Source organism: Lepisma saccharinum, chromosome 27 (assembly GCF_977018435.1).
Source record: "Lepisma saccharinum chromosome 27, izLepSacc3.1, whole genome shotgun sequence".
Classification (NCBI taxonomy): domain Eukaryota; kingdom Metazoa; phylum Arthropoda; class Insecta; order Zygentoma; family Lepismatidae; genus Lepisma; species Lepisma saccharinum.
The window spans coordinates 51,927,117-51,939,196 of NC_139255.1; the positions used below are offsets into that span (position 1 = coordinate 51,927,117).

At 35.8% G+C, this 12,080-nt stretch overlaps 1 protein-coding gene across 6 annotated transcripts in view; it reads left to right on the top strand.

The window, feature by feature from the left end:
* The window catches only part of LOC145980011 (dipeptidase 1-like), a 113,322-nt gene that overhangs the window by 92,662 nt on the left and 8,580 nt on the right, over positions 1 to 12,080 (top strand). The gene's annotated exons all lie outside the window — the stretch shown is intronic.

The window sequence follows — 12,080 nt, forward strand, 5'->3', positions numbered from 1 at the left end:
GGAAAGCTAAGATTGTAGAGGAGCATACAGAGTTTGTGCACTCATGAAACGTCAGGAATATTTTGTCTTATTCATCCTTCTCTCCCTTTTTCACTAGGTTTTATCTGAATTTCATTGTCTTTTTTCTCTCTCTCTGTCGTTTTTTTCTGAATTTCTGTCATTCTCTCCTTCTACCTCTTTCCTTCTGTCTTTTTCTATTCTTCCGCTCCCTTTTCCTCTCTCTACCCCTCTCTCCATCTATTTCTCTCGCTTCTCTCATTCCTGTTTTCTTCCATTTTCTCTCCTTCGTGAAAAAAAGAGACTTCCTTTCATTCTTTCTTTGATTTTTTCCTACTTTCTTTTAATTTTCTTCTTTCTTTCCTTCTTTAAAAGAGAAAGAGATAGCTAGGAAAGCAAAGTAAGAAGGAAAAATGGAGAAATATGTACCGATACCAATAAATAACCTATACTGATATTAAGGAACATCACTTTAGTAGTATAAAAGTATATACTATTGGCGCGATAAATGATGAACCCCCCTCAGGCAGATTTGGCTACACTTAAAACTTGCTCAACATGCCCATATGAGCTTTTTGCTCAAGTGTGGTACTCCGTCTAATCCAAGATTTTTGTAAAAATGCCCTCGGGAAGTTCCTGTGAAATGATGAGCCCCCTCAGATTGATTTGTCCACACTTACAGAAGGCACTTCTGTCAGATTGTTGTCCATAAATTTGTTAAAAATATGCCCCTCTTGATATTTTTTTTGGCTACACTTAAAACTAAGCTCTTGCATCATGTTATGCATCAAATTATGATGCAAGAGCTTTTGCATTATGCAACAAATTATGATGCAAGAGTTTTTGCATTGTGCAACAAATTACGATGCAAGAGTTTTTGCATTGTGCAACAAATTATGATGCAAGAGCTTTTTGTATTACATATCAGTTAGTATTGTGAGAGTGGCTGAGGAGTACAGATGTGTTGTTGCAGTGCTTCTCTTATTTTTTTTAAAAAAGCAGATTTGTATAAATTGAATTATAGGTTTGTTTGATTCAATATATAGAATTTTCTATTATATTGAACAAAGGGTTTATATTTGCCCTAGTTTGTTATACAAGATCAATACACGACACATGGTATTAGGTCAATGCCTTTCCATGCACATCACGACATGCCTCAATTGTGAAAGGTCAGTGCTTCAGTGGATCAATACTTATTCTATCTTTGTGCATGTAGGCTATCCTGTACAACCTGTCATAGGTTTATTAAGTATAGAGTTTTGATTTGAACCCCAAGAAATTTTATATAAATACCAAAGCCAAAAATATTAACACACATACACACATACACACACACACTAAATATACAAAACACACTGCTGAACCCAACTGATAATTTTTATTAAGCATAGAATTTTGATTTGAACCCCAGGAAATCTTATATAATAAACAACAACAAAAATGCCAAATCAAAAATATTGTAATCAATGCAATAAGAATATAACCAGCCCCAATTGGGCCAGGCATCAAAGGAATTGTAATCCAGACAAATGCAGAACTCCCACAAAAATATGCCCTAAATGCCATAGAAAATATAGCATGGAATATTTCACTTATAAACATAAAGGTACTTGCTCTGCACAGTCATCAACATTGCCCCCTCAACCATCTACATCTGGTCTGAAAAGGAAGCATGAAACACCTGTTAATGCTGGACCGGCAAAGCAGCCACGCTATGCACCACCTATCCATAGCAGTTGTAATGGCCAACTTAGGGATTACCCGTTTGTATCAGAGCCAAAATGTGACATTAAGAATTTTTTGAACAGTATAAATTCTGATGTGCAGGCAATTCTAAATGCACAAAATGGCTCTTATAAGCTGTCCCTCAAATTGTTTACACAATATAAGAAGCCAAATGGCACAAAATTTACACAGCCCCACATAACAGAAACTGTACCGGTATATTCAAATGCAAATTCAGACAAAATAATAAGCAGTTTGATAGATCAATTGAATATTAAACACTCTGAATTTGCTGGAAAAGAGTCTGGATGGAGCCTATGCGGATCTTCACACAAGTTATATATTAATATTTCTGAATTCAACCCATTACAAGGATCTACATATTTGCCTTTACCTGCCAATATTAAAAACAAAAGAGCCGTGGTTAACATAGAAATTAATGATGAGAAATGCTTTTTGTGGTGTATTTTAGCTGCTTTGTATTCAGTTTTAAGGGATCCTGAGAGAATAAGTTATCATAAACAACATGAAAATGATTTTGATGAAGCAATGGAGGGTTTAGAATATCCAATGTCTGTTCAGAATATTGATAAATTTGAAAAAAAAGGTCAGGGATATTAATGGTAAACAATTATCTATTAATGTATTTATTTGTTCTACTGGCCGTGGCAATTGCTTGATAGCACCTCTCAGAATCAGTACATTTGATGATGATTCTGCTATTCCGATTGATCTGCTCTTAATTGAAGGGGATGATACACACCATTATACTCTGATACATAATCTTGAAGCTTTAGTCAGAACACAACTAGACAAAACTCATAGAATATTCAAGTTGTGCAGAAGATGTTTGTCTGTATTTGATGGTAAAAAAATAATAAATGGGGTTCGGGAAGTGAATGCAGAAATTGCTAAAAACAAGTTAATTGAGCATCTGAAATACTGTGGCAACCATAAACCTGTTCATATGCTTATGCCTAACCCAAATGAAAATGCCAAATTCAAAAAATTTGAAGCCTTGTTGGAACACCCAGCATATATAGTCTGTGATTTTGAATGAAACCTCAAACCTCTTGCATTCTGTAGCCCAGATCCTGATGAACCTTCAATTACATCATACCAGTTACATGAACCTTCTAGTTTTTATTATGTGGTTGTACAGGATGGGGTTGTTAGTAAAAAAGATTTATACATGGGAGCAGATGCCATCAAAGAATTTGCACAAAGAATAGAAAATGAGTGCCGTTGCATAGCATCTAATGTCTTATTAAAATCAAAACCTATGTTGCCTATAACAGAGAAACAGATTGAAGATTTCAACAATGCAGAAAAATGCCCGGTATGTGATTCTGAATTTTCAGATACAAATATCAAGGTTCATCACCATTCCCATACAGATGGTAAATTCTTAATGCCCCTGTGTAATAGCTGTAATATTAAGATCCAGAGACCAAAATTTGTCCCTATATTTTGCCATGGAGCATCCAATTATGATTTCCATCATTTGATCAGGTACGAGGGGTTTGACAAGCAGAATTTAAATATTTTAGCTGAAAATAATGAAAAATATATTGCCATTAGCAAAATAATTAAAGTTAATGGTGTTCCTATTCACTTAAGATTTCTTGATTCATACAGAATTTTATCGGCTAGCCTGGCTACACTGGCCACTCAATTATCTGATTATCAATTCAAAATCACATGTGCTTTGTTTCCAAATCAGGACCTGAAATTAATTAGGCGGAAGGGTGTATATCCATATGATTATGTTACAGATTTTTCTAAATTTGATGAGTGTTCTCTGCCACCACAACAAGAGTTTTACAGCAAAATCAGAGGATCTGGAATCACTGATGAAGATTATCACCATGCCCAGTTGATGTGGAACAATTTAAAATGCCAGACATTTGGTGATTATCACAAGGCTTATTTAAAACTTGATGTCACTCTCTTAGCTGATATACTTCAGGCATTTAGAAAATCTTCCATGCAAAATTATAAGCTGGATCCAATGTATTTTTACAGTGCTCCGGGCCTAGCATGGTCTGCAATGTTTTTAAACACTAAAATGCAATTGGATCTGATCCAGGATCAAGATATGTATCTGTTTATGGAACAATGTATAAGAGGAGGCATGGTGCAATGTTCTCAGAGATATGCCAGAGCAAATAACAAATATATTCCTGATTATGATCCAGCACTGCCATCAAATTATATATTGTATGTAGATGCCAATAGCCCCTATGGTTATGCTATGATGGATAAATTGCCATATGCAGGGCTTGAGTGGGTTGAAGATTTCAACATTGAAGATCTTAAGGATTTTGATGACAGTAACTATGGCCTGTTCTTAGAGGTTGATCTGACAATTCCTGATGATTTACACAACACATTTTCTGATCTGCCCCCAATTCCTGAGGTTGAGTGCTCACCTGGCTCTAAACAGAAGAAATTGATCATGACTCTAGAGCCAAAACAGGATTATGTCTTATATTACAAAAACCTCCAGTTCCTAATAAATCATGGTGTCCAAGTGACCAAAGTTGGAAAAGTTTTGAGGTTCAGGCACTCAAGATGGTTGAAACCATATATTGATACAAACACAGAGCTTCGAACATCTGCAATGAGCCAATTTGATAAAACCTTGTTTAAATTGATGGTCAATTCAGTGTATGGCAAAACAATTGAAAATGTCAGAAAACATATTGATGTTAAAATAATTACCCCAGCCGGAGCAAAAAATTGATAGCAAAGCCCAACTTCAATTACAGAAGAATTTATGATGAAAATATGGCACTTTTCAACATGAAAAAAACAAAGATTAAGTTTGATAAGCCTATTTATGTAGGGGCTGTGATATTGGAATTGGCCAAATTACACATGTTAAAATTGTATTATGATGTGTTGAAGCCCTTTTATGGTGATTGTGTAAAACTGATGTACATGGACACAGATAGTTTTGTTCTTGATATTCAAAGAGAAGATGTTTATCAAGATATAGCACAGCCTGAATTGTTTAAATATTTTGATACCACTGAACATTCAAAAATTAAACACCACAACAAAAAGGTGCCTGGCATGTTAAAAGATGAGACACTTGGTGATGTTATTGTGGCATTTGCTGGGTTAAGGGCCAAGATGTACAGTTTTGAAACATGTAGTGGCGCTTTTGCCAAAAAGGCCAAGGGCATTGGCAGAGTGACTGTAGACAAAGAGCTTGAATTTGAAGATTACAAAAATTGCCTCAAATTATGTAGCACAATCAGAACATCAGAATCCAGAATTCAGAGTGTGGATCACTTGTTGACTACAAATATTGTAAGAAAAGTGGCTCTGGATCCACATGATGATAAGAGATGCATTTTATCATGTGGCATACATACTCTACCATGGGGTCATTGTGATTTGAAAAATAGCAATCAATGCCCAATTACAGAGCATGATTTGAAGTAAATAAACATGCCTATGAACTTATTTGGGTTCAAAAAACAGGCTATTATGGACCTGCCAACACCACAACCCTCTTCTGATATAATATCTAAACTAAGTGCTTTGTTAATTATTCATCTGAACAGCATACTTACAGATGTTAATGATGAAACAGGTAAAATATTGTACATATTTAACAATAATTTAAATCATTACCAATTACCTGTAGGTGGGCAATTGCAATTTATTACAACCCCTGAGGGTAATGTCAAGATTTCAGTGGGGAGAAATATTTATAGAATTAAGCACTCAAACATGATTTCTGGCACTGTATATACTGTTTCTGCTGGTGACTGCTTATATATTGAGGTCCCTGGATCATATGACAAGCTTATACCTTTTTTTATAGAATTAAGAATTAGATATTCAATAATAAATAACCACTAAAACAAAAATGCCTAATGATATATTTGGCCATACAAGACATGAAGATCACAGTGATGAGATTCTGATGCTTGATGTCAGAGTCAAGAAATTAAGAAGTGATTTGCAAGCTTTACAAACCACACTCAATGCCAGTCTTCAACTAGAAATTACAAATTTACAATCACAATGCATGGACCCTCTTCTTAAAATTGACTCAGAACTCAAATTATTGATTCAGAAATATACTGATTTGGCCACATTGGATAATTTTCAAAGTTTAGAAGAAGCTGTAGCAGCTCTTCAAGCCAAATTTAAGACCCAGGCCACCAACTCTGAGCAATTGAAACAGCAATTGGAAGAGCAGATTAATAATGTCCAGACACAGCTCCAAACAATTGTCAAAAGCATAAAATCACAAGAATATTTTGATCTAGTGATTTCCACTCTAAAGGAAGAGATTCAATCACTCCAGATACCTAATCTGGACCCCTTGAACAATGCCATAGCCGAGGTTAAAGAAAAAATTGAGACACTTGAAAATTTTATGAACAACTTGCCATCTTCTGATGCTTTGAGTGCTATAACTCGGAGTGTTGCCAACATTAAGCTGCAACTTGAAACATATGAAGATTTTGGAAAAATTCAAAGTACCATAACCCATCTTGAGGGTACAATAGCAGCAGTGCAAAGTGATTTGACAAACGTACAAGAATCTCTAGAATCCCGCCTGCCTGGTATTGTAGACACACTTGTCAGTGTCCAGCAACAGATCACAAAGCTTGAAAACCTCAACACTGAATCTGAGCTATCTCATTTTCATCACTTGATCGATGATATCCAAACAAAACTTGAAATTTTACAACAATCAACACCCACTCAGGCAGATATAGCCCTGCTCCAAAATGCTATGCAAAATGTGGCTGATGCTTCTGAATTAAATAATGTGAAATTGGCACTTGAATCTTTGCAAAATACTGTAACAAATCTGCCTACATCACAGGAACTTAAAAATATTAAGAGAGCTGTAAATCGCATATTGAAATCAGAAGATATCAAGAATATCCAGACAGAGATCAAACAACTTACTCAGACAGTGGCCACTCTACCAACTAATCAACATATTAATGAACTGCATGCCGTGTTTGAGGATATCAGAAGACAGGTCGATGATCTTACTGCTCAAAATTCAAAATTGGCAGTTATTGAAAATTTGCAACAAATTGTAGCTAATATCAAGCAACAGCTAGGGACCATGGAATCCAATCAAGCAAATGCTCTGTCTGTTTTTGCCACCCAGCTACAAGAAATTGTGCAACAATACAAGAAACTTGTTGTGGACATAAAAATCAAGCCAGGCCATGATGATGTTGTTAGGACTATCAATGAGCACCGGAATCTGTAACAAGCAGATTGCTTACAGCAGAAAAAGAAATAACCGGCATAATTGAGAAACCAAAACATACAGTAATTCTTGAATTGTACAGCATCCCCAACAAAGAATATGATTCACCATTTACACCAGGTGGCAAAATATATATGCTGTCCCCTGCACAATTTTATTACCAGTTTTTTGTTGGGGGCACACTGAGACAAATCAAGATCAAATATTGGCTTCAACCACAGGCACACCACTACCCCACCTTATCAATAACAAATGCTGAAAACAAACCAAAAATCACCAGTGTGGAGTTAGAGGATTTTACAGATCCCAATACATTAGAAACATTTTTTGCTGAAGATGATGGCTCTCTGGAATTTCATATACAAATAGGAGACAAATTATATTTAGAAAATCCTGTAGTATCAGCTGCTGAACACCCCATAGTTGCAATATTCTTGTTTTCATATTATGTCTAGACAAATTATTGTTGATGAATTACACAGACAAGCCAGACATAATTATAAGAGACTGCCAGTAGTCACAAAAGGCATAGATGATTTATGGCAGAGCGACTTGATTGAGATGGCAAGTGGACAGCTGAAAAACTTAGACAAAATCAACAAGGGCTACAAGTATCTACTTACTGTAATAGACACATTTTCAAAATTTGCCTGGGCTGTGCCACTCAAATCCAAGACTGGAAAATGTGTTACAGAAGCCTTCAGGACAATCATCAATCAGAGTGGAAGATCACCGCGCTATTTGCAAACCGATAATGGCAAAGAATTTTATAATTCTGTGTTCCAACAATTTATTAAAAGCCAGTCAATACAACATTATTCGAGTTACAGTGATCTCAAGGCCTCAATTGTAGAGAGATTCAACAAAACCCTAAAAATCTTATGTATAAACAATTTACACTTGAAGGTAATTATAAATGGCTTAATATTCTTCCAGAACTTCTACATAAATATAACAACTCGGTCCATTCCACAATCAACATGAAACCCTCTGAAGTAACTTCATCTGATGAGCAAAAATTGATCAGGACTGTTTATTATCCTAGATACCAGCCAACAACAAGAAAGGCCAAATACAAGGTGGGTGATCAAGTAAGAATCAGCAAATATAAGCACTTATTCAAAAGAGGCTTTACAAGAAACTGGAGCACTGAATTATTTACAGTGGTTCAAGTTATACCCGGGACCCTTAACACATATATAATAAAAGACCACCGAGGAGAAATTCTCAAAGGCCGGTTCTATGAAGAAGAACTCAACAAAACTAAACAGCCTGACACATATCTCATAGAAAAAATCATCCGCAGAAAAGGCAACAAGTTATTTGTCAAATGTCTAGGACTTCCAGAACACAGCTGGATCGATGCAGACAAAGTGATAATATGAGCACCTGGGATGTTATAAAAAGGCTGCCAGAACCTGAACAGCAGATTAAGAGAAATGGCAAGTTGCTGCCTGAAAATATTAGATGTCTTATTGTTGGGCCATCAGCTTGTGGTAAAACTACACTAATGATTGATAATTTTTTACTGGCACCCAACTGGTTAGACTGGAAAAACAGGCACTTGTATGTCTTCTCTAAGAGCTTGGAACAATTAAAATATCAGCAGTTGATGAAGCTATATGATGGATTGGATATTGCCACTTTTGAACCAGATGTTAAGCCACTCCATGAATGTCTTGATAACTCTGTTGTTGTGTTTGATGACATTATACTGGATAATCAAAACAAGATTAGAAATTTCTTTACACAGGGCCGACACAAAAACATTGATTGCTTCTACCTGGCACAGACTTTTTCTAAAATACCGAAGCAACTGATCCGAGACAACAGCAATTTTATATGTGTGTTTCATCAAGATCATACCAACCTCAAACACATACATGATGAATATGTAGGTGGGGACTTGAGCTACAATGATTTTTCCAAGTTTTGCAGTAGGTGCTGGAATCAAAACAGTTATGGGTTTGTCACAATTGATATGACAAGAAAACCCAATAGTGGCAAATACAGAAATAAAATCAACAATTTTCTAGACATTGAAACATATATAAATAACCATGAAAAGGCCAATTATTGATGATCTTAAATTAAGAGATTATCTTGTAAAAAGATTTAAGGGATGGAAATCAGAGAACCGAGGAATTTATGAACAACACAAACAAACAGAACAGCCTATTATTGATGCTATTAGTGAATTAGGTACAAATATCAAAACTGTTACAGAGCAAAATCAAAATTTGATCACAGAGCTTGTACCTGTAGCTGCAAGGAACATATTAGATTATCCAATCACCCCACTTTCCAGTATTCATACACCTAGTCCTCGTGCTCCTCGAAGAATTGAAGCTACTCAGGATCCTATTGAATTGGGTCTTCTTGCTCAAAAATATTTAAGCACACCTAAAGACAACAAAGATGAGGTCTTTGGCTTATATGCTGACACAGAGCGTGATGGTAGCATCATACATTGAATTGGCAATTTTAGAGTAACATTTATGGGAGATGATCTCATTGTATATTCAGAATCTCATCTTGGACAAAGAGGTGGTTTTGTTAAGTACCCTGGCACACCTGGATTGTGGGAACTAATGACTAGGAAAAGGCCTGGCAGCTATACAGATCAAGATTATGAGTATTACAAAGAAATATTAATAAAATCAGATGCTCTATACCAGAACAATGATCCCACACAAAAAAGAGTCAAGTCTAGCAGTGGAGCAAAATATAACAACTTAATCAAGCCCATATGGTCACAAATTAAGACTGTCAGTGGAATCAAACAATACAACACCCTGCCTAAAGAATTTGTCTGGGTTGATGATGTCAGGAAACTTGTAGATAGGTTATTGGTGATAGCTGGGGAGGAAAATGCTGGCAACCACAATTTTTACAATGAAAAGATTGGAATTATGGACATGATAAGCACAAAATTGTCTAATTTTATAGTGAATGACACTAAGGGGATTGGATATCTTATAAAAATTATTAATACTCTACCACCTAAATTTTGGAATATCTCTGAGGGTCGGGGGTTGGTTAATGACATTATAAACAAGCTGCCATTTGAACTACATATTCCAGGCTATCAGTATTGTGGTCCAGGCACAAAATTGGACCATAGATTAAACAGAGGTGATCCTGGTGTTAATCCCCTAGATGCTGCTTGTAGAGACCATGACATAGCATGCAACACACATTCTGATCTTGACAAGAGACATGTTACAGACAAGAAATTAGAAGAGGCTGCATTTGGTAGATTTGTAAGCAAAGATGCTTCTTTGAGTGAGAGAATAGCAGCATTGGGAACCACCATAGCTATGAACACCAAACAAAACCTGGGGTGGGGGTTGTGAATATGTATATAATAAACCTACAATGAAGGCCAAGGGTGTTATGTATCAAATACCTTATGCAGGTCTTAAATCTCTTAAAACTATTGATAGTCTTTTAACCAAAAAGCAGCGCAAGAAAAAAAAATCTTGTATTGCCAAGGGCCATGGTATGAAATTGTTGCTTAGTACCCCCCAATTAAAAAAATTACAGCAATCCAGGAAAAAAATCACATGTGGGTGGATTTATATTTACTATCCCGGCCATCTTAGCAGCACTTGGGGCTGTTGGGAGCTTGGCTGGGGGATCAGCTGCCATAGCAAAAACAGTAATAGATGCCAAGAAAAATAGGGCAGAATTAGATGAATTGAAGCGCCATAACCTGGACATGGAGAAACAAGGTAAAGGTGTTAAGAGAGCCATGAATAAGTTTAAAAAAAACAAGAGCCGCTTACAAACCAAGATATTGAAGCTTTAATCAAGCCACTGGGCATCAAAAATTTTAGAGGTGTTTACATGTCTGATTCTTTACCAGAACAACCACTCAACAAAGAGTGTGGCATTGTTAATTTGGATAAGTACAAAAATCAGGGCACTCACTGGATTTGTTATCTTAAATATTTATAAGATGAGGCATTTGTGTTTGATTCATTTGGAGGTGTTCCACCTGAAAATTTAGTAAAATATCTAAAATCAGCTAATATTTATTACAATAATGCCCGTGTTCAAAACTTCAAAGATGTTAATTGTGGACATTTGTGTTTATCTGTTCTTAGATATATGTCTCAAATAAATAAACCATCAATTGAAAATTTTCAAAAGGCCCTGTGGTATCTGAAACATCATGGGGGTATTCCATCTTACCAGCCAAAATTCAATATTGAAACTCAAATTACATGATGATATAGTGTATCCCAAAACAATAGCTCTCAGAGCATTTTATGGCATGTACTTGATCCCTAATATTACACACCACAACAACAAAATTGCAGTTGGTGATCAAAATATTGTCATCACTCCAGGGCAGTACAGAATATAATCTGTCCACTCTAAATGCTCAATTACCCAGAGGTATAGTATTAACTCAAAATTCTGTCACTCACAGAGTAGAGATTGTATCTGCTACAGAAACAGTGGATCTGGGTACTATAGGAGAGCTGTTAGGCTTTGAGAACAACACAAAACTTGAACCAGCCATCAAACACACTGCTATTAATATACCTAAATTCTTAGCCATAGAGACTCTGAATATTCACTGTAATGTGGCCGAGGGTATGATCACCAAATCAAATGGCATAGGCACTCACAAACAAACTGGCATCATTGCAACATTCAAACCTAAATCTGAATTTATGGAGCCAATCATCTACACTCCATCCCCAACATTATATTTTCCTGTGTGCCATAATAGAATAGATTAAATTGAGTTGATGGTCACTAATGAAAAAGAAGAAATAGTTGGTTTTGCTGGAGCCACAACAACTGCTATCATAGAGATTAATATTTAAATAAAAATACATACAAAAAAAATGGAAAATATTGAGAGTTATGAGCTACAATCATTCCCCCCAAACAGGAGGACATTTGCAAATTTAAATCAACCCAACACAGAAATTGAGGTTGATCTTGATGTAGGGGATGGCTTTATACACCCCCACAGAGCAGATCTATACATCAAATTTGATGTTGTAAAGATCGATGGAACAGATTATCCGGCAAATTCAAATATAAGATTGGTAGACAATTTTGTGCCGCAAGTGTGGGG